General features: G+C 42.6%; 1 protein-coding gene across 6 annotated transcripts in view; it reads right to left on the reverse strand.

Annotated features, from left to right (window-relative positions):
• wasf3b (WASP family member 3b) overlaps positions 1 to 19,568 on the reverse strand; it is a 142,551-nt gene that overhangs the window by 110,226 nt on the left and 12,757 nt on the right. For 4 of the 6 annotated variants that reach the window (XM_038818149.1, XM_038818147.1, XM_038818145.1 and 1 more), the window contains exon 2: positions 16,930 to 17,008. The exons of the other annotated variants lie outside the window; for them this stretch is intronic. The gene's annotated coding sequence lies outside the window, so the exon portion shown is untranslated. The remainder of the gene's footprint in view (positions 1 to 16,929; positions 17,009 to 19,568) is intronic. 6 annotated transcript variants of the gene reach the window in all.

Genomic DNA, 19,568 nt, shown 5'->3' on the forward strand with positions numbered 1-19,568 from the left:
TCCCATCAACTGCTCCTTAAAAGACTCCCACATGCCAAATGGGAATTGACCCTCTAACAGCCTCTCCCAAACAACAGCCTCCAAATTCTGCCTAATCTGGTAGTAGCTTTCCCCCAATTTAGTAACTTAACCCTAGAACAACACTCGTCCTTTTCCATGAGTATTTGAAAGCTTACCGTGGTCACTGTTCCCCACATGTTCTCCTACTGCAACTTTGATGACCTGGCCGGGCTCGTTCCCAAGTACTAGATCCAATATAGTCCCCTCTCTAGTCGGACTATCCACATATTGTTCCAAAAAATCTTCTTGGACACACTTCAATTCCTCACCATCCAGACCCCTAGCCCCAAGGGATTTCCAGTCAATAGGAGGAAAATTAAAGTCTCCCACTACAACAACCCTATTATTTCTACATCAATCCAGAATCTGCTTACATACCTGTTTTCAACTTCCCGTGGGCTGTTGGGAGGCCTGTAGTACACCCCCCATCATACTTACTGCCCCCTTTCTGTTCCTGAGTTCTACCCACAGTGCCTCGTTACTTGATTTTTCCATGGTGTCCTCCCTCTGCACAGCTGTAATATGTTCTCTAACCAGTATTGCAACTCCCCCACCTTTTTCATCTTCATAGAATTTACAGTGCAGAAGGAGGCCATTCAGCCCATCGAGTCTGCACCAGCTCTTGGAAAGAGCACCCTACCCAAGGTCAACACCACCACCCTATCCCCATAACCCAGTAACCCCATCCAACACTAAGGGCAATTTTGGACACTAAGGGCAATTTATCATGGCCAATCCACCTAACCTGCACATCTTTGGACTGTGGGAGGAAACCGGAGCACCCGGAGGAAACCCACGCACACACCGGGAGGATGTGCAGACTCCGCACAGACAGTGACCCAAGCCAGAATTGAACCTGGGACCCTGGAGCTGTGAAGCGATTGTGCTATCCACAATGCTACCGTGCTGCCTTCTTGTCTTGTCTAAAACACCTATATCCTGGAAATGTAGCTGCCAGTCCTGTCCCTTTTTTAACCAAGTCTCCGCTACAGCAACCACATCCAAGTTCCGTGCATGAATCAAGGCTTTAAGTTCATCTGTCTTACCTGTTATACTCCGTGCATTGAAGCAGATACACTCCAGACGTCCAGGCCCACGGAGTTCGACATCCCCCAGCCTGCCCTTCCTCTTAGCCAGCCTGACACTGGTACCATGCTCATCCCCCAGCCTCTACACTTGCTGGCTTACTGTCCTGATTATGTTTTTTTTTCCTCTTGTTTATTTGTTGCAAGACATTCCTGCAGGTCACTCGTGCTCAAAACGGTTGTGCATGTGCTAGTGGCTGTGTGGGCCAAGTGTGCATGCATACCTCTTGATGCCTTTCCGGTCAGCAAAAGGAAGTTAGTGAATATTTATTTCTCAAATCAACATCAGATTCTCTGGTCATTATCATATTGCAGATCTAGCTGTGTGCCAATTACCTGCTGGGTTTCCTACATTACAACGATGATTACATTTCAGAATTACTTAATTGGCTGTAAAGCACTTTGGGACACCCAAAGATGCTATTTCAATACATATCCTTCTTTCTTATTAAGTCTGTAGAATTATTGATGGTCCCTACAAAATCTCCAGCCGCCACGTAAATCCAAGATAAGATATTGTAAGGAAAAGGGAACATTGGAAGCTTCCTCTGTTATGAACCTGTAATTTCACGATTAATATGTTTCAGTGATATAACTTTTAGTTTGGGGATTAATAAAGTAGGCAGTAAGAACTGGGCTGTGAAGCCATAAGTAATTGCCTAGAGTAATCAAAGTTTATGTAATACGGTTAGAGTTAAAGTGGGAAAACATTAAACAATGGGTGACTCCTTCCGAGGCTTGGTGGAGACAAGAGGTCGACAGTTGTTTCCATAACCAGTTTTAATTATTTGTGTGGGTCCCAGGATCAATGTGATATTCTGAAGCTAAAATTAATTAGGTTTTATTTCTGAAACATCCCAGGTATGCCACATTGCTACTGAAATAGGTTATTATGCCCGGGGGTACCCTTTTGTTTTGGGTTCATTTGTGTGATTTCTCACAGACACGGCATTCAGATTGGGTATTTTCTGATTTAGAACCAGAAAGCAATATTGCAGTGAGGCCCATGCTTGAGCTGGGCTGCCCGTGATCGTGAATGCTTCAGGGAGGGCGGCAGGTGGCACAGTGGAGCATTGCTGCCCATGGAGCCAAGGACCCGGGTTCGAATCCCGGCCCTGGATCACTGTCCATGTGGAGTTTGCACACTCTCCTGCGTCTGCATGGGTTTCACCCCCACAACCCAAAAATGTGCAGGTTAGGTGGATTGGCCATGCTAAATTGCCCCTTAATTGGAAAAGAAATAATTGGGTACTCTAAATTTATAAGAAAAAAAAGTGAATGCTGCACGGTTAGAAGGTTGCCAAGCTAGATGTTAGTAGAAGGACCCAAGAAATCTCTTACTTCAGAATAGTGGGAACATGGAGGAGAATTCCTGAAAATGTGGCACACCTTGGTTTAGTCACAGGAGAAGTGAAAGAACTCTCAAGTTCTTTAACCAAAGAGGAATGCCTTGGTAAGTGTTCTGTTGAAATTTCCATGCTTGAAAAATGAGTGGTAACAAAATATAGGGCAGGATTTATCGGCTGTTCATGCCAGCAGGAAATTTCTGTCCCACGCCTCGCATGGGTTTCCCGGCAACGAGGGGTGCTGTCAACGGGAAACTTTGTTGACAACGGTGGGACTGAGAGCCCGCTGGTGGACTGCCTTCCCCGCCAAAAGACACGCGGTAGGGTCGTCGGTAAATCCCGCCCATAGTATTACGTTAGTAGTACTTGTTATGTTTAACTCTTGTACAATAAAAGGTTTTGTTTAAAACATGAAATCTTGTAATATAATTATTTTCAAAGTTACTGGGCTCCACCGAGATCTTAACACATCTCAGCTCCCTTCAGGTAATTGAAGCCAATCTAAGATTGGTTTTGTGCATGTTATCAATTAGTTCATATACATGGATGAGAATAAAAGTTTAAGTTAATGCTCAATTCATTCTTATATTCTTCTGCTGATGCCAACAGACATTGCTGTACTGATTTAGAATTAATTTGTCAACAACCTTGCATAACTTGAAACAGCCCTTTCCAAATCTTTACGTCCGCAAAGTTCAAAACAAGCCAGCAAATATGACTCCGTTCACTGGGCTTGCATTGCTCATGACCTGGAGCTGTATGTGGAATTTACACGTCCCTACATTAAAGTGAATTCAGTGGAGACTGTAAGCAAGCTTTATATTTATTTTTTGCAAATTCACAAAATTGCTCAAGATTTTACACTACTTGACTCTGAATCAGCACACAGGTCTAGATGTTCGCACGACTGGACTGGTGTTACTGTACCTGCATGATCAGATTAAGTTGTGAAAGATAAAATTAGGAAAAGCTATTTTGGTTTTCTTAACTTTAAAAGCAGATTTTGTTTTTTTACAAAAAGAATGAGACTTTAGGTCATTTGAACAAATGTTTATTTGCTGTTAAGCACGAACAATAACAGGTCACAATAACAGGAAGTCAGCTGGAAATTTCAACTGTAAAATAATCAGTCTGTTAAAAGCACTTATAAAAATTAAGTACTAAAGTTTAAAACTAGCATGTATCCTGTATTGACATAGCATTAGATATAATTGTGTATTTGGTAAATCTTAAGGACAATAACTCCAAGATGAATAGTATAGCAATATTAATCATAGTTAATTTTAGATCCCCCACACCCAGATTTTATTTCCAAATCAGTGAGCTGAGCACTTTCTTGACTGTGCCCAAAGCATTGCACCTTTAAAACATACGACTGCAAAGTATCCAATTTCAGATACACATATTTTGTATCACATGCAAAGAAACTTACCAAAATACTTTGAATCTTTACAGCCGATTTAAAGAGAAACAGATTCTATAAAAATGGTGGGCACTCTGGATGCTTTTGAAATCAATTGACATCAAGTAGTATAACCAGAAATGGTTCCTTTCCTCAATATAAAGGAAATCAAGTTTTATGCTTTAAATAGCTTGTGTGTCCTGTGCACATGACAGTTCACAGTTGCCAAAGAACCACCCTTATCAAAAGAAAGGATTTTGCCCAGTATACAACAGTAAAATGCATAATTTGCGACTTGGCATTTACCCAGAACTAATTATGATTTCTATGCCTTAGATATGATTCTGAACCAAGAGATGAGAAAAGCACATATTAGCCCACAGATGCATGCAACTTTTTAGCTCAACATGAGACATGTCAGGGCTGAGGATTGACACATTTTCCACTTTCTCTGCAAAATCAAAATAAAGCACTCAAGGCCAAATATAAAATGAGGTGCTTTAACTGAACACAGAAAATATTGGTATAATCTTTTAACTTGCACCAGCCTCCATGTCACCGAATCATATATATATATATATATATAGGGACCCTGATTTGATTCCTGGTTTGGGTCACTGTCTGCGCAGAATCTGCATGTTCTCCCCGTGTCTGCATGCGTTTTCGCCGAGTGATCAGTTTTCTCCCACAGGTCCCGAAAGACTGCTTGTTAGGTAAATTGGATGTTCTGAATTCGCCCTCCGTGTACCCGAACAGGCGCCGCAGTGTGGCAACTAGGGGATTTTCACAGTAATTTCATTGCAGCGTTAATGTAAGCCTACATGTGACACTAATAAAGATTATTACATAAAACAAAATATTTAAATACTCTGAAGCCAATTTGATTGGCAACTGTGGATTGTTGTCAAACACTCCGAATTCATATTGATAAGAGTTCAATTTTAATTTCATCAAACTACAGTACAAAACGGTACAATATTATAGGGAGGTTTGCCCTATTGTCAAATGCCCACCAACACCCCTGTTGAAATGGTGGAAAGTTAATTTTACTTAGCATCAATTTCCCTGGCCTCTTCCAGAGGTAAAAGCATCGTCAGCAACAATACTGTCAGCTCCAGGGGCGATTTAAAATGAAACACACCGTGTCTAGCCAAAAGGGCCCCGCCCACAGGGGAGGGGACAGAGGTCCCGTTGCCAGACTCGATATGAGACAGGTTGACATGGCAGACAGTTAGCAGGGCACCCAATTGGAGTCTGATTTTATTCTACATTTGCTGTTGAAAGGCGAGGATGATACTTAAAGAGTGGAACGATAAGTAATAGTTGGTAGCAGATGTGCAAGACCACGAGACGAGGGAGAGGATAGTCTGGCCACAACGAGGGAACTGGAGGTTTCCGCCAGCAGCAGAGCAGTCCACCAGCCACCCCCCCCCCCCCCCCCCCCCGCCTAACCTGCAACAACAGCCTTACAGCCATGGGGAAAAGCCACGGTTTATGCCGGCAGTAGAGCAGACAGCCACTCCAAGGCCAGCAAAAGGCTTGCAACTGTCGTGCTAATCACCCTGGGGTAACACGGACTGCAACTGGATGCAGTTGTACTTAAAAGTAGACTCCAAATTTTGATGTTCGTTCAATACGCTTTATTGAACTGGTTAAGCAGTGCACACAGTTCGCTGTGGGTTTGACACTCTACTAACCTGAGTGTGCTTACTATAACTAACTAGACCAGAATAGCTCTGAGCCACATGTAGAAGGTGCTAACTGATATATACACCCTGTGGAAAGAGGCAGAGTGCTGATGCCTCGTGTGTTTTATAGTGAGAAACCACCTTCTAGTGTTCTGCCTGGTGATTGGTTGTGTTCTGTCCTGTGTGATGATAGGCTGTCCGTCACTGCCTGTCTGTATCTCATTATGTGCATGAGTGCATATCATGACAGCAACAACAGCCGAAAGCCACGTAGAACCGGCAGGAGAGCAAACGCCTCGCCCCAATTCCCCCCCCCCCCCCCCCCCCCAGGCCAGCAGCAGGTGCTGCGATGCCTCAAAGCAAGGAAAGGCTGAGCAGGTTTGTGCCAGCAGGAGAGCAGACCCCACCCCCACAGCCACTAACAGGCGTGCAATGACCTGGGGCACGGGTAAGGCAGACTGCCTGGAGGATCCCAGGCAAGAAAGGCAAGAATAGGAAGAGTGCGAGGGATGGGGGGAGCGTGTGAAGGTGTGGGGGAAGGAGTGTGTGTGGGGGGGAGTTGCGATGCAGACTTGCAAGGAGGGAGAGTGCGTGAGGGCAGGTCCGCAGGGAGGGAGAGTTTGTGAAGGGGGAATAGGCAAGAGTTGAGTGAGTGTTGTTTGAAAGCCATGATCAGAATCACAGCTAATCATAGTTAAAAGATGAATCCCATTTTATCAGAGCTTGAACCTAATAAAGTGTGAAATTACCCGATTTTTCAGACACTATTAGCAGCCTAAAATCAAGATCAGTTTCTTTAGCAATATGAAACTAGTTCAACGTGCAAATTAGGTGGTCTGGCCTTACTAAATTGCCCCTCAGTGTCCAAAACATTAGGTGGGGTTACTAGATTACGGGGATAGGGAGAAAGTGTAGGCTTAAGTAGGGTGCTCTTTCCAAGGTCTGGTGCAGACTTGATGGGCCGAATGGCCTCCTTCTGCACTGTAGGGATTCTATGATACCATCAATCTGGCAGTTAAAAACTCAGAAAAATAAAGATGAGGCAAGATGGTGAAACTAAGACAGTTTGTAATTTTTTCAAGTTTGAAGTACTGAACAGTGCACATTTATCCAAAAGGTATTGGTGAATTATCTGATGACTTGCCGATTTCAAGAGATTCCACATCGACTGAAAAAGTTGAACAAGTCGACTCTGAAATGACAATGGAACTACAAGATATTGCTGATTCTGTTTAAGTAAGGGACGAAATCTACCCTGGCGATATTGCCTTATAGCCAAAATATGTGTCACTGGGTATGATTGAATATTTTGTACTAAATAAACCAGAAACATAGGTAATATGGAAAATTGATAAATGAGTTTGAGGCCGAAAACAGGTTTGAAGTCTTCATCAGTCCCAGTTTCCGAAGGTGAAGAGAAATGGGATGACAGAAATTATAAATTGATTGACTGTTTCAGAAACCTCTAAGGCAGTCTACTGTTGTTATGTCTGCAAATTATTCCCTGAGTAACTATAACAATAATTGCATGAGTTCTTTACTTTAACTTTGATACCATTAATAAGGTTAACAAGATCTAACTACGGTAACTATCCGTAACTCCACTAGCCATCTGAACTATTCCGCTATTGCTCTGTTCACAGTGCACCCAAGAGAGAGAGAGAGAGAGCGAGAGAGAGAGACCCCAATGTGGTTGCCTTTTATACCCTGTTGGTCCGGCCCTCTCGTGATCATGTGGTGCTACTGATTACACATTAACCCCTTGTGTATATGCACATATAGAGATCACTACAAATCCCACACTTCTGAGTGCCCAGAGACAACGGTTTGGGAATTCATTGCGAATTTAGGTTTGAACATCATGTCATGGGCAGAGCTTTGATAATGCCACAAATAGGGCAGGAAAATATTTAGGTCTACAAGCAAGACTGAATAATGCAAGCCCCTGTGCATTATTCATCCCACGTTCCAGTCACTCCTTGAATTTAATCTGCAAAACAGCTGCTGAATCCTTCAAGGAAGCTGTGCATTTTTAAAACTTTTGTTCAAAACTTGTATGCTTTTTCCTCCGTTTCCAGGCATCGGTGGAATATGTTGCAATCATGCTTGGAACAGACAAATAAAAACCATTAAACGGTCAAAATTATTTGTGACAGCAGGTCGTCTGCTCATGCAGATGCGGTTTTGGCTATGAAAATTAACTTTGATGATATAAAAGGAAACGTTATTAGGCATAGCCATATCAAATTCAGAGAAAGCCGTGTGTGAAAACTCAAACAAAATCCTTAGCAGAGATGTTTGATAAGTATGATATTGCTGTTTTTACTGCTTTGTGGAACATTTTACTTAAGAATTAATGCCATCAGCATTGCTGCAAAACGTTGATACAACTTTATTGAATCCTGCATAATTGCTAGCCTCAAAGTTTTGTCATGGAAGTTAAAAATTCAGCTCGGTGGAAGCATAGGCACTAACATTAACAAAAACAATGGGCGGGATTCTCCGCCGGCGGGATGCTCCTTTTTCCGGGGGTTTCCCGATGGCGTGGGACTGCCCCACAATGGGAAACCCCATTGACCGGCCGGCGTAACAGAACATCCAGCCGGCGTGGTGAGGCAAAATTGTGACGCGGTGGGGCGAAGCATACCACCCAATATTTCTCGGATATATCTGATAATAAGCGCAAGTAGTTATTTTCAATTAAACTAGAGACAATGGAATCACGTTAAAGGGGAAGAGAAGATATTAATTGAGACTGACAGTATTATTTGTGACACAATAATGGTGCAATTACAGAGTAGAAGTGAATCTCTGAAGAAAACAGTTAGTTTATTTTGCGTGCTTTTTGACAGAGGTATAGATGAAAAGCTAAAAACCACTGCAGTAAGAAATTAAAGTGAATTCTCCTGGGAAGGCATAGACCACAAATGTTTGAAGATGAAGTGAAATTATTCATTTGTTTCATTGATAATAATCATCAGCTGATTTGTACAGACTTTATGGGATGGTTTGCAGGCAACCTTTCAAATTGTAGGAGACATTCTGAAGAGCATTTTAACAATAATACCGGTCACAAATGCTTCCGGCGAATGTTCTCTATTGAAGAGTTTAAAAGTATTTCTAAAGTACGATGATTCAGGAACATTTGATGAGTTCAGCAATGCTGACAATTGAAAGTACAACTTTACAAGATATTACCTACAATGATGTAATTGATGACTCCGCAAAGAAAAAGTGTAGAAAAAAAACAAACTGCAATGACAACAAGGGAAGGCAGGCAAGAAATCGGCCCCTCTTCCATATTCTTTCGTTTAAATCCTAACTTTCAAAATGGACCATTGCTGGGCTGATATAATTGCTGCAGCTGGTCACATGCCAGTAGTTCTAACCACCATCGCTCTCCAGGCTGGCCTTTAGAAAGTCTCTCGGAAAAAGCTACCCGACATTGGACTTGGAACTCACTGGACTCCACTCACGTGAATTTATGTCAATACCTTTTTTGATTTTGATAGAGGAAATATGGAAGTTTTGAAACTGAATGTGATGCTGTGAAATATACTGAATGGCAGTGTATGTATCTTGTTTATTGGAATATTTGCTCCTGCACTGGCTCATTCTGAAGAAATCATAATGATAATGCATGTATGTTCATAAGTAATGTTTTCAATAGCTGTACAGGCCTGTGCTGCAGTAATGTCATTGGCTGATTTTCTATCTTGCTGTTCATCAGCAAGTTCCAGGTTTGCTCGCTTACAAAAACTCACATCGCAATACAGTCTTTACTGTCATTCTGACAAGAGGTAAGCTTGGATTGCAGCATGGCAATTATTCACGTACGCGAGTTTTCTTACAAGTGATAAAGGGCAGCACGGTAGCATTGTGGATAGCACAAATGCTTCACAGCTCCAGGGTCCCAGGTTCGATTCCGGCTTGGGTCACTGTCTGTGCGGAGTCTGCACATCCTCCTCGTGTGTGCGTGGGTTTCCTCTGGGTGCTCCGGTTTCCTTCCACAGTCCAAAGATGTGCAGGGTAGGTGGATTGGCCATGATAAATTGCCCATAGTGTCCAAAATTGCTTAGTGTTGGGTGGGGTTACTGGGTTATGGGGATAGGGTGGAGGTGTTGACCTTGGGTAGGGTGCTCTTTCCAAGAGCTGGTGCGGACTCGATGGGCCGAATGGCCTCCTTCTGCACTGTAAATTCTATGAAAGCAGTGATCGATTTGTGTATTATCTCGCTTCCGCCTTTGCATTCTGTGGGGCGAGGGTGGGGCAGGACCCAAAAATGAAGGTGAGCAAGGGGTTCCACTAATTGTAAATCTGCCTCTGGTCAGCTCCTCCAAGCAGCCTTTTTAGTGGCAATACTGCCTATTGCCACAGCTGCTGCAGCAGAACAAAAATGCAACTTTCCAATTTTCAAACAACTGCACATGCATAAACTCAATTACTAAATTTAGACCTTTTTAGGTGTCAATTTCGTTTTCCACTTACACCTTCAGTTCATCAATAAGATTCACTTCTTTAAAAGGTCAGAGTGGCCAAAGGTCCATGTGAATAAAAATCACAGCATTTTGCTTTAGCATGCAGTATTCTCCATATCACCGTGAACCTACCATGGTTCAACAGTAGGTTGTGATGCCCATTCTTCAGTAGAGATATTAATATTGAACCTGAAGAATAGTGGACCATGAACAATGCCAGGGTTTCAAAACAAACGTTGAAACAATAGTTTGTAAAAGGCAGTTTTGTAAAAGGCAGTATGATGTAACTAAACATTTATTGGTGGCAGCATTGTCTCAAAAGACAACAGTTTGCACCATGGTGATCAATTCTATGTTTAAAATTCACATGGTGTGACTCAGGAGCACCAATCTGGCATGGCAGCTTCTGCCCATCTCTCATTTTCTGCAGGTGAAGACAGTAAGCCAAGAAGGTACATGATGCACTGGCCTTTGTTTTCTCTGGGTTCTCTTCTCGGTCAGCTGAGCTTTTGTTTCTGCTCATCGCATCCTATGCCCTTTCAAACAATCTGCCTCCGAAGGTTACAGCCATCTCTTAGTTGCCAGTTTAATATCTCAATTTCCGTCAATCATCCGATCAACATGGCTGAGCCAACAAAGATGTTGTTGGCTTAGCAATGAGTACACGCTGATGGAATAAGCAGGCTCTAAAACCTCCAGAAGATGATAATACATCTGAGACAGCAGACAGCAAAGATCGAATAGTCATAAGAGTTTTTCAGTACAGATGGAAACTGTTCAGCTTTACTCTTGCCAACATATGTTGTTCACATCTTGCCACTGTAAAGGAATGTGCTGAAGACACAGCTTTGGTATAATCACAGTTTGGTGCTCTTAGTCACTTTGCTGTTGTTGGGGACTCAGTGGCACAGTGGTATTGTTGCTCGTCAAGTAATCTAAAGGCCCACGGTAATGCTCTGGGGATCGGGTATCAATCCTACCATTTTGGAATTTGAATTCCATCAATACATCTGGAATTAAAAAGTCTACTTTTGATGACGATTGTCATAAAACCTATCTGGTTCACTAATATCCCTTTCGGGAAGGAAATCTGTTGTCCTTACCTGGTCTGCTTTCATGTGACTCTTCAATATCTTTAATGGCATCTTCAATGGCCTAGCAAGCCACTCAATAGTCACAAAGAAATGAAACCAGATGGACCACTGGGTAATGACCTGGGCACCGGAAACAACTTCAAACTCAGCCTTTCAACCCTGCGAAGATCTTCTTAATTTAGGGAGCCGTCTCACAAACTAGTCAAACAATAGCCTGACATGGTCGTACTCACGGAATCATATCTTACAGACAATGTCATAGACATCACCATCGCCATCCCTGGGTATGTCCTGTCCCACCAGCAGGATAGACCCACTTAGTGGGGTTCAGTCAGGAGACAGTTGGCTTCAAGAGTTCACAAAATCAAATCCGGGCTTCGGAGCCTTGTGGCACCAGGTCAAAATTTACTACGTGATTACCACGTACTGTCCCAGCTCAGCTGACTATTTTGAACACCACTTGGAAAAGCATAGAGGGTGGTTAGGGTGCAAAGTATACTCTGGGTGGGGGACTTTAGTATCCATCACCATAGTAACTCAGTAGCACCACTACTGACTGAGCTGGTCAGACCTAAAAGGACATAGCTGCTAGACTGGGTCTGCGGCAGGTGCTGACTGAACAAATAAGAGGGAAAAATATACTTGACCTCAATCCTCAACAACCTGTCTGCTGCAGATACATCTGTCCATGACAGCATCGGTAGGAGTGACCACCGCACAGTTCTTGTGGAGATGAAGTCTCTTCTTCACACAGAGGATACCCTCCATAGTGCTCTGCTAAATGGGATAGATTTCAAACAAATGTAGCAGGTCAAGGCTGGGCAACATGAGGTGCTGAGGGCCATCAGCAGTAGAAGAACTGCACTCGACCACAATCTGTAACCTCATGGCCTGGCATATGCCCCACTCTATCATAATGACCTAGTCAGGAGATCAACTCTGATTCAATGTAGAGTTCAGGAGCGCATGCCAGATGCAGGTCCAGGCATACCTAGAAATGAGGCGTCAACCTGGTGAAGCTAGAACGCAAGACTACTTGCACGCCAAACAGCATACGCAGCAAGCGACAGACAGAACCAAGCAATTGCACAATCAATGGATCAGGTCTAAACTCTGCTGTCCAGCCACATGTAACCTTGAACAGTGATGGAAAATTAAACAACTCATTGGAGGAAGCTGCACAAATGTCCTCAACCTTAATGATGCAAGTGCCCAGCATATTTGTGCAAAATACAAGGCTGAAGAATTGGCTACAATCACAGCTCCCAGCCTCCTCTTCATCTCCCCAGCATCACAGATGCCAGTGTTCATCCAATTAGATTCGCTCTGTGTGATATCAAGAAACGGCTGAAGGCAAAGGATTGGGGGCCTGACAATATTCTGGAAATAGTACTGAGGATTTGTGCTCAAGCGTTTGCAGTGCCCTAGCTAAGGTATTCCAGTACATCTTCAATGCTGGCATCTACCCAGGAATGTGGCAAATAGCCCAGGTATGCCTTGTTCACAAAAGGCAGGACAAATCTAACCGGGCCAATTACCACCCCATTAGTCCAATCTCAATCATCAGTAAATTGATGGAAGGGGGTCACCAAATATGTTAACAAGTGGCACTTGCTTAGGAATAACCTTTTCACTGGCACTCAGCTTCACTACTCAGCTCCTGACTTCATCACAGTGTATTACTCCCTTATTTCCTATTCCTTTTATTTTGTCTTTTTCGTTTTTGATCCATGGATCTTTGTAAAAAAAAAACTTAGAGTGTCCAATTCATTTTTTCCAATTAAGGGGCAATTTAGCGTGGCACATCTGGAATATTGTGAGCAGTTCTAGGTCTCCACATTTAAGAAACAATATACTTACATTGGAGGCAGAGCAGCAAAGATTCATTAAATTGTGCTTATGATGAGAGGCTGAATAAATTGGCCTTATATTCTCTGAAATTGAAATGAAATGAAATGAAATGAAAATTGCTTATTGTCACGAGTAGTTACTGTGAAAAGCCCCTAGTCGCCACATTCCGGCGCCTGTCCGGGGAGGCTGGTACAGGAATTGAACTGAGTTGTTGCAGTGCATCTTGTGGATGGTACACAGAACTGCCAGTGTGCGGTGATGGTGCAGGGAATTGATGTTGGAAGTGGTGGATGGGGTGCCAGTCAAACGGGCTGCTTTGTCCTGGATAGTTCTGAGCTTCTTGACAAGCCCAATGCTCCCTCAAATCACTCATGCCATCTTGCTGGGGCTGGTTTAGCACAGTGGGCTAAATAGCTGGCTTGTAATGCAGAACAAGGCCAGCAGCGCGGGTTCAATTCCCATACCAGCTTCCCCGAACAGGCGCCAGAATGTGGCGACTAGGGGCTTTTCACAGTAACTTCATTGAAGCCTACTTGTGACAATAAGCGATTATTATTATTATGTCCTCCATAGCCACTCATCCAGTATGCACTATGTACTCATATACCATATGGAACCATATACCATATATACCACATCATATCAATGGAAAATATTTTACACTCCTTAGTGAGAGGCTTATTCCCAACCCCCCCCCCAATCTAAAAGCCTATCATTAAAGCGGACAAAAAAAATCATTCTACACGTTAAAAAAAACCTTGTAGTCGAAATTAGCTTGCCTGAACAAACCATAAACAACAAAAGGACAATTTTATTACAACTTCTTGAAACTGTCATTCATTTTCAGATGAATGGGACACCTACAGTGCTCAAACTCATTCGTACTTGAAATTCAGTCAAGCATTGATAACGACCTCAGCCATTAATAGGTGATGGGGGAATCAGTTGTATAGTTACCGAGGTGTTAAACTAGGTTTTAATCTACCATTTCGGACTGTGACTGAGCCAGGAACTTTGAGAAGGGAATGGAGTGCTTAGGAGGTGTAGGATGTGAGGAAATGTAGTCGAGGAGCTATTGAAGTCAGTGGGCTTCTAATGAATATTAGTTGATAGCTAGAAAAAGAGAAGGAAATCAAGGAAGAGAAGAGAAGAGTTAGAGATGCACTATGTATCTCCTTTGGTCTCCTCCGGGTGCTTAGATTGTCTCCCACAGTCCAAAGATGTACAGGTTAGGTAGACTGGCCATGCTAAATTGCTCCTTAGTGTCCAAGAGGTTAGGTAGGGTTATTGGGACAGGGTGGGGGTGTGGACCTAGGTAGGGTGATCTTTCAGAGGGTCGGTTCAGTCTCGATGGCCTCCGTCTCCACTGTAGGGATTCTATGATTTCCTGGGTAACTAACCAAGCAAATACTGCGGATCTGGTTGAAGATTCCAACTTTTATAAAATTCCCATTAATTCCTAAGTATGTCGTTGTGTCAGAACTTCCACACGGTCCCAATGCGCACCTCTCAACAATCCACACACTGGAAGATTTGGCCCACCGTGTTTCCTGCTTTAACATGTATAGCTTTGTATTTATTGTTACGCCGTTCTCTATTTTGTCAGCTTGTGACAGATTTCTTTGGATGTGTGTCACCTCCCTAAATCTGATCACCTGAACAAATGGCTTGATATTACCCATAAACATCACATTATGCAACAGTTAGTCACCAGAAATTCACTGCAGACAGAGTAATAGTAAAGAACGTATACCCTATGTTCCATAACATTTTTGTGTCATGACAGAGAAGTATTCTCTTACTATCTAAAAATGACAAATATTTATAAATCTTACTTATAAAAGGATCAGAGGGTGTGAAATAAGCAGTTACAATATTTTCTATGATAGTTTCAACAAAATTAACTAATTTAAATATATTTTCTACCATTTAAAGCTTTGCCATAAGTGAACTCAACCCAAGAAAGAGAATAAAGTAAGTTGAATTTAGGCTGTTGTGCACATTGTACAAAACTATAATGATGCAAAAGAAGCCGAGTGGGAATGCAATCCAAATAATTTTCTGATGAAACATAAAACACAGCGTACATTCCATTAAGGATTTTGGATATTTAACTGTGGATGACACATACTAGTTAGAATTTGCACCTGTCAGTTGGGCTTACCCTTGAACCCAAAGTGGCATTTAAAAACAAATTTCATGGGATATGGGTGTTGCTCATTTATCACCCATCCCTATTGTTAAAATGCCAATCTATCAAAACAACTGAACAGCTACTTAACTGGAATAAATTGAAGTAAACTGGGATAAAATTCTGGTATAAAACTAATTAAAGCAAATCAAAAAGGATCCCAATTGCCTTTGCACAAGTCTCTGAATGTGCTACGAATTCCCACATAGTAATAATTCCAGCAGGAAATAGATTAGTGTTAGATTGTGAAGAACTGTAAAAGGAGGCCAGCGAAGGCAGATAACCTTTGAAGTGACCAAGCTTGAACATAAGTAACAGTTCAAATCCAATATATGAAAACTGCAACAGAACAAAAATCGCGTGTTGATTATTTTAACCCATATTATGTTTTTACCTTTTAAATTCTGTACACATAATTATGATTAAGAATTGAAAATGATGTACTGAGAGAGTGCCATAAATACAGCAACATCAGGTAATTACTCCAATCCACGATATTGGGAAAAAGGACAATATGTTTGCCACAAGACCCAAATAAGGAAATGATCACAATGTGCATTGAGCTGGCATTGGAACAACCCCACAATTAAACTAAATGGAGCCCCCTTTTCATCATCACTCAGTATGTTGAAGCTCTTGGGTGATTGCAAAGTAACCACCAACTCAACTGAGAACTGAAAACCACACCATCACCCAGGACAAAACTGCAGCAGTCAACTTCCTCCTCCCATGACAACCAAATAAATTTCCTCCTCCCATGACAACCAAATAGAGAGTTGAAGACTACTTCCGATCTCTCCACCCTCACAGAGACTTGAACTATAAATTGGCACGGAAGGGAAGGTTACCTTAATGTTCACACACAAAGACAAAGCATAATTCAGGAAGGGAAGGATTCCTCAAAACTTCCATCGCCGCCCCTCTCTATGCCAGGAATAGGGTCACACTCATGGGAGGATGGGGAACCAGGAATGGCAGTAGCAGCAAAGATTTGTAGTGCAGAATCCTCAGGTGCACAGTTGTCCCTACTGGTATTGGAACAATAATTTAAAATGTATGTTTTGGGCCTCTTTGAAAGCAACAACAGCAAAACTAGTCAGAAGATAGCACATACTCCAACCCCTTCTATGTGAAATGCCAATCAGGCTACAATGTATTGAATTTTAAAGTAAGCAAAGCCTCTCGTGAAAATAGATTGGAAGAGATAATACAAGGAAATTGCTTGATGCTGAAATGGGGTCGGGGGGGATGCTCTCACATCTCAGTACCTTGAGGGGGGAATGAGGGGTTAAGGAGTTGTAACTAACAGCAGAATAAACAGATGGGGTGGTGTTGAGTAACCAACTGAAAGATATTAATGAGTGAACGAAGATATTTTCCATGAGTTGAATCTTGCTGAAGACCAAGGATAAATCATACAAAAGGACAGACCTGTCTTGACATTGTGATTCACCGGTTTTCTAATGAAAGCGATTGCATATTTTTAGGTTATCACCCATGTGATAGTTACCACTGGAAGCTTAATAGCTTCCTGACAAAACAGATTGGAAGGAAAAGAAGTAAAAGCGAAATATTACAGATGCTGGGTGTTATGTATTTATATTGAGTCTTCAGAGCTTCAGTAAGCTCTGTGCATTAATATATGCATGTCACATGCAGTCAACGCAAGGGACATCACAGGTGGCTAACGCAGGGAAACTGCCAGCATGAAGAATCAGTCTGTAGTGAACACACCTTGTAAATAAAGTTCCGTAAGTTTTGGACCCTCTGTGCTTCCTAGTGTCGGTTCTCCACAGTACACAGCATTGGGAATCTGAAACAAAACCAGAAAATGCTGGAAACTTCAATACTCAGAAACACTGCAGGATGGGAATAGATTAACATTTCAAGTATTACTGGAGTACTGAGGAACGGTTGAAAAGAAGGAATACCCCGGGTGCTCCGGTTTCCTCCCACAGTCCAAAGATGTGCAGGTTAGGTGGGTTGGCCATGCTAAATTGCCCTTAGTGTCCAAAAAAGTTAAGTGGGGGTTACTGGGTTGCAGGGTAGGGTAGGGATGTGGGCTTGAGTAGGGTGCTCTTTGTAAGGGCCGGTGCAGACTCGATGGGCCGAATGGCCTCCTTCTGCACTGTAAAATTCTATGATTCTATGAATGCAGTAAAGCAAAGGGGAAACCACATCCATAAGAAACTAAAAAGAGTGACCAAGAAAGTAATTAGGGGGCGAAAAAAAACAGAAGCTGGTTAAATGTCAGAATTAATAATAGTGTAGATTAAAGGAGGCATGTTAATTAGAAAAATAAATGGCATTTACAAGACCCAGAAAATGTGAGAATAATTAAAGCAGGTTGGCTAAATGGAGAGGGAAACTAGTGACACAGAAAAATCTGAGCAGTCAAATGGAACAAAAACCACAGGCAAAAATCAAGAATGCAGATCATCTCACTGGCAGAGTGTTCATTTGGATCCATATCCAAAGAAGCAATGCACTCCTTCCCTCATCCCTCAAAGCGCTAGTAGATCCTTCTTATTTTACCAGAACCTTGTTAAATGCAACATTTCGGACCAGATATCTGCAAAATGTCTAGTATAAAGAGGAGATGCTGTCCTCAGTTTCTGTTGAGCTTTACTGATACAGCGGCCAGTTTAGCTCATTGGCTGGATGGCTGGTTCGTGATGCAGTGAGGCCAACAGCGTGGGTTCAATTCCTGTACCGGCCAAGGTTACTCATTAACTTTTCAACCTTGCCCCTCGCCGGAGGTGTGGTGATCCCCAGGTTAAATCACCACCAGTCAGCTCTCCCTCTCAAAAGGGGAAAGCAGCCTCTGGTCATCTGAGACTATGTTGACTTAACTTACTTACTTTACAGTGTAAAACGTGAAGGACAGAGAAGTCATTATAACCATTGCCACTCCCATTGGCTTTTGTACCGTGAAACCTTTTTTTCCCCCATTTAATCTCCCCTATCTTCCACCCCAACAGCAACCTTCCCTTGTTCTTCCTCTCCCTTGCTCGTGCCCATTACATTTATTTCTTCAGTTTTGATGACGAGTCACCAACCAGAAACATAAATTTTATTTCTCTAGACAGATGCCGCCTAACCTGCTCAATATTTCCAGGATGTTCTGTTTTTATTATGACCAGGAAATCAGAGTGGGAGGAGGTCATAAAATTTAATTGGCATGCAACAGGGAGCTGACGGTCACACATGCCGACAATCACATACTTCATATTTAGGCTCCTCAACGTAGAGGAGATTGCACTGTGAGCAGTGATACTAGGCTGGAAGAAGTAGAAGTAAAGTGCTTTTTCACCCAGGTGAAGCCTGTGGTATCCTGAATGGTGTAGGGGGGGGGGGGGGGGGGGAGGAGAAGAAGACACACACACACACACACGGGACAACTTTCATTTCTCTTGTGCCTTAATAGCCAAAGACCACAAATTACTTAAAGATTACAGAAGGTTACTTCACCAACATTTACTTTGATCTTGGAAACAGAATTAATCTTTATGTTTTGATTGAAACAAGCGATTAAATGCTACATTAAGTTGAATTCAACTTGTGCTTCTGCTGAAAGCATAACTTAAAAAACAAATCCTCCCCTGCCCTACCACTGAACTGGTTTCTTTCTTTTGTTGCTCTCTGATCTCCTCTCATGCCCTCTCTGAGCTCAACTTGTACATGAGACTCATTTGCCTGCTCTCTTGAGCCTATTCCCAATAAACTACTGACCACCTAACTTGCCTTCCTGGCTGTCATGTTCAGTGACATTGTTAATATATTTCTTGCTCTTCAGGTTCTGCACCTTCTCCTTCAAATTCATCATTACTCTTCTCCTCAAAAAAGGAAACAGCATTTGGCCGCTATCCTTCCAAACTGCTCATTTCCAATCTCGCTTTCCACTCCAAAGTCCTTGAACATGTTGTAGTCTCCAAAATTATTGCTATTCTTTCCCAAAACTCCACGGTCAGAATTTTCCAGCCTCCAACCCCTGGATTTTCCTGGTGGAGGTGGCTCGCCATTGGCTGCCAGCAAGCTCTTCCGGCCCCGCCGAACTCAATGACAATCTCACCGCCAGGGGAACCGTTATGGGGTCGGCTTCAGTGGGGATCAGAAGATCCCACCAGCAGGAAAGGACAAAAAAATCCCGCCCTCTGTCTGAATCCCCTCCAATCCAGTTTCTTTACCTGCCATAAAACAGAGACAGTCTAACCAAAGCCACAAACAAAATCCTATGTGAGCACGACAAAGGCAATCGTTCCCACTTTGTCCTTTTTTATCTATCTGCAGCTTATGTCAGAGTTGACCACGCCATCTTTTTCCAGTGCCTCGCCAATGTCAGCTAGCTGAGTGCTTTTACCTAGTTCCATTCT

This window comes from Scyliorhinus canicula, chromosome 14 (genome assembly GCF_902713615.1).
Source record: "Scyliorhinus canicula chromosome 14, sScyCan1.1, whole genome shotgun sequence".
Classification (NCBI taxonomy): domain Eukaryota; kingdom Metazoa; phylum Chordata; class Chondrichthyes; order Carcharhiniformes; family Scyliorhinidae; genus Scyliorhinus; species Scyliorhinus canicula.